Below are 4,619 nucleotides of genomic sequence, written 5' to 3' on the forward strand. Positions count from 1 at the left end.
GGGGCAAAGCAATGGGAGAGCCCGAGGGGTATATAAGCCGTCAAAGAGGTCAGAAGATCAGCTTATGGAGAGCGTTGAATGTCGGTGTTCTGCGCTATTTCTGCCAAACTATGTTTATGAATTCTAAGAATGCTTTTTGTATAATCATAATCAATGTGATCAATAATGTCTGTCAGTTGAAAAGTTGATTTTACTGAAGAAAATGAGGAGCACACAGGCTATTGTTAAGCAGGACACCGCATGCAAGTGAGCAGCTCTGCCAGGAGGCATTGTGGGAAGGCAGGCAGGCCACGCCCACCATGCCTTGCTGGGCCCATAAAGCAGAGGTGGTTGGATCCAAACCATCCTCTGCTAGGCGGCTATTTTGGATTTGGATTTCCTGGTAATTATTAAAGAGCCATTTTAGTCCATTGGTTTTGTTTTTTTGCTATATTATTTTCAACTCACTTTGATTGATTGATGTATCTCTGTGGTTTTAAAAATGGTGCCTGCGCCATCTATCCACCTAGGGAAGCCTATTGAAACGAGTGGTCTGTCCTAGAGGTGCGCTACGAGAACGCACACGCTGGCATGCCCCTTACACCCCGGTCACGTCAGGTGCAACTTGGCCTGCGACTTGCAAAACTGTAGGCCAAGTCGCACCCTATTGTCCGCTATTACAGCGGTCCTATGGGTGCGGTTCCGGCTTTGTCGGAGCCGCGCCGACCTCTAAAGTAGTGCACGCAGCAGAGCTTTTGGTGCGGTTTGCATAGGCATTGGTGTCAGCAGGTCGCCCGATTTTGAAATGGTTTTGGGTGTGAGCGGGGGCTCAGGGTGTAAGCGAGCGCTTATGGCATTTGTTCCCTGGTTCCCTTTTTGTTTTCCCGAATGAAGGAGCTCGGGGGAGGGGCGCACTTTTGGCATCCTCACCTTGAGTGCCAGGGGACCTTTCCCAGAGCTGGCCCAGAGGTCGTTGGATGGAAACCATCCTCCGCTAGGCGGCTCTTTTTGATTTTCTCGTATCGATGAACCATTTCCATGCCGGGCACTTTTACCCCCTTCCTGCCCAGGCCATTTTTCAGGTTTCAGCGCTCTCACAATTTCAATGACAATTCGCTCGGTCATACAACATTGTACCCAAACAAACATTTCATCGTTTTCTTCACACAACTAGAGCTTTCTTTTGGTGGTATTTAATCACCGCTGGGGTTTTTATTTTTGGCTAAATTAACCAAAAAAGACCGAAAATTTAAAAACAAAACACGGTTTTCTTTGTTTCTGTTATAAAAGTTCGCAAATCCGTAATGGTTCTTCATAAATTTAGGCCGAGATGTATTCTGCTACATGTCTTTGGTGAAAATAACCCAAATTAGGATGTATTTTTTAGTTTGTAGGAAAGTGATAGAGTTCACAAACTCTGGTATAGGTCTGAATATTGATCAATCCTGAAGTAGTGACAGCCAATCTAATTTCTTGAGGCCCAAGAATGTCAGAACAGTACAGATATTCCCCAAATGACCCCTTTTTGTAAAGTAGACAGTACGACGGATTTCATAAGAGGCATGGCGAGTTTTTTGAAGTTGTATTTTTTTTGTCCGAATTTTTCAGAAAATGAAAAAAATGATTGTCACAATTATTTTTTTTTACATACTGTCACCAGTGCAGTACAGCGTCATCCTATCACTGGCATAGCGGTGATCAGGGACACTGACTGGTGACAGTATGGGGAAAAAAAAAAAAAAAAATCATTTTTTTTACTTTTTTTTTATTATTGTTCATTTTTTATTACATTTTTTTTCTTTTTCTTCAAGATTTTCTTTTCATATTTCCCTATGACCAAAGTAGTACAATGTTACCACAGTAACATTGTACTACTTTGGGGAAGTGATCAGTTTTTTTTTTTTTCTTTTCTTACACAATTTGCTTATAGCAAAGACTTCCTTTGCTATAAGCAAGCATTTACCTGAATGACATCGATTCATTCAGGGGTTTGTTTTTTTTTTGTTTTTTTTTTTTGTGCTCAGCTGTGATCTGGCCACGGCTCATCACATGACATGTGCATGTGATCGCTGTGACGATTCACAGCTAGACACTAGTAGACAATGGATGGCATGCATGAAGCCATCCATGGTGTACAACTGTCATGTGACCTGCTGTGATTGGTCACAGCAGGTCACATGGTACCAGCAACGGGGCCGGTACTCAGATCTGTCATCGGCCGTGTCCGAGGTACATTGGTTTTGTTTTTTTGCTATATTATTTTCAACTCACTTTGATTGATTTATGTATCTCTGTGGTTTTAAAATCGATCTATTCACCTAGGGAAGCCTATTGAAACGAGTGGTCTGTCCTAGACGTGCGCTATGAGAACGCACACGCTGGCATGCCCCTTACACCCCGGTCACGTCAGGTGCAACTTGGCCTGCGACTTGTAAAACTGTAGGCCAAGTCGCACCCTATTGTCCGCTATTAGAGCGGTCGTACGGGTGCGGTTCCGGCTTTGTCGGAGCCGCGCCGACTTCTAAAGTAGTGCACGCAGCAGAGCTTTTGGTGCGATTTGCATAGGCATTGGTGTCAGCAGGTCACCCAATTTTGAAATTGGTTTTGATGTGAGCGGGGGCTCAGGGTGTAAGAGAGCGCTTATGGCATTTGCTGCCTTTTTGTTTTCCCGAATGAAGGGGCTCGGGGGAGGGGCGCACTTTGGCATCCTCACCTTGAGTGCCGGGGGAGCTTTCCCAGAGCTGGCCGTATAGAAAGGCATTGGGAAAGAAAGGGGAGCCAAGAGAAGGAGTGAGAGAATGGAGCGCCCCCATAGACTAACGGGGCAGTGGGATGCCCATAGGCGTGCTGCTCTTCTTCAGAGAAGGTTGGTGGGAGAAGCCGCTAGGGCACGTGCAGCTTTCAGTTGCGCTCTAACCGTAAGCCGCAGCTTGTAATTTTTATTTTTTAAAATAGTTGATGCTAAGAGTAAAAAAAAAAAAAAAGAAAGAAAGAAAGCAAGAAATCCAAAGCATTGAATTGAAGGAAGGTTGTTTGAGGAAAAAATTTGGGACCGCTTCATGGGTTAGCATGTCAACCTTACGCAGGGGCTTGCTAATTTTCTCTGTATCGTTCCACGATTGTAATCCTGCCCACCCGCCGATGCGGGGGGGCAAAGCAATGGGAGAGCCCGAGGGGTATATAAGCCGTCAAAGAGGTCAGAAGATCAGCTTATGGAGAGCGTTGAATGTCGGTGTTCTGCGCTATTTCTGCCAAACTATGTTTATGAATTCTAAGAATGCTTTTTGTATAATCATAATCAATGTGATCAATAATGTCTGTCAGTTGAAAAGTTGATTTTACTGAAGAAAATGAGGAGCACACAGGCTATTGTTAAGCAGGACACCGCATGCAAGTGAGCAGCTCTGCCAGGAGGCATTGTGGGAAGGCAGGCAGGCCACGCCCACCATGCCTTGCTGGGCCCATAAAGCAGAGGTGGTTGGATCCAAACCATCCTCTGCTAGGCGGCTATTTTGGATTTGGATTTCCTGGTAATTATTAAAGAGCCATTTTAGTCCATTGGTTTTGTTTTTTTGCTATATTATTTTCAACTCACTTTGATTGATTGATGTATCTCTGTGGTTTTAAAAATGGTGCCTGCGCCATCTATCCACCTAGGGAAGCCTATTGAAACGAGTGGTCTGTCCTAGAGGTGCGCTACGAGAACGCACACGCTGGCATGCCCCTTACACCCCGGTCACGTCAGGTGCAACTTGGCCTGCGACTTGCAAAACTGTAGGCCAAGTCGCACCCTATTGTCCGCTATTACAGCGGTCCTATGGGTGCGGTTCCGGCTTTGTCGGAGCCGCGCCGACCTCTAAAGTAGTGCACGCAGCAGAGCTTTTGGTGCGGTTTGCATAGGCATTGGTGTCAGCAGGTCGCCCGATTTTGAAATGGTTTTGGGTGTGAGCGGGGGCTCAGGGTGTAAGCGAGCGCTTATGGCATTTGTTCCCTGGTTCCCTTTTTGTTTTCCCGAATGAAGGAGCTCGGGGGAGGGGCGCACTTTTGGCATCCTCACCTTGAGTGCCAGGGGACCTTTCCCAGAGCTGGCCCAGAGGTCGTTGGATGGAAACCATCCTCCGCTAGGCGGCTCTTTTTGATTTTCTCGTATCGATGAACCATTTCCATGCCGGGCACTTTTACCCCCTTCCTGCCCAGGCCATTTTTCAGGTTTCAGCGCTCTCACAATTTCAATGACAATTCGCTCGGTCATACAACATTGTACCCAAACAAACATTTCATCGTTTTCTTCACACAACTAGAGCTTTCTTTTGGTGGTATTTAATCACCGCTGGGGTTTTTATTTTTGGCTAAATTAACCAAAAAAGACCGAAAATTTAAAAACAAAACACGGTTTTCTTTGTTTCTGTTATAAAAGTTCGCAAATCCGTAATGGTTCTTCATAAATTTAGGCCGAGATGTATTCTGCTACATGTCTTTGGTGAAAATAACCCAAATTAGGATGTATTTTTTAGTTTGTAGGAAAGTGATAGAGTTCACAAACTCTGGTATAGGTCTGAATATTGATCAATCCTGAAGTAGTGACAGCCAATCTAATTTCTTGAGGCCCAAGAATGTCAGAACAGTACAGATATTCCCCA

General features: G+C 45.1%; 1 non-coding gene across 1 annotated transcript; it reads right to left on the reverse strand.

The window, feature by feature from the left end:
- Positions 1–3,020: 3,020 nt before the first annotated feature.
- LOC149428271 (U6 spliceosomal RNA) lies at positions 3,021–3,127 on the reverse strand. The gene has a single exon (XR_016310823.1). It is a non-coding gene; the product is annotated as a U6 spliceosomal RNA (small nuclear RNA).
- Between the last annotated feature and the right edge of the window lie 1,492 nt (positions 3,128–4,619).

This window comes from Staurois parvus, unplaced genomic scaffold (assembly GCF_062004578.1).
Source record: "Staurois parvus isolate SC_StPar_1 unplaced genomic scaffold, SC_StPar_1.0 ptg003371l, whole genome shotgun sequence".
In the NCBI taxonomy this organism is placed as follows: domain Eukaryota; kingdom Metazoa; phylum Chordata; class Amphibia; order Anura; family Ranidae; genus Staurois; species Staurois parvus.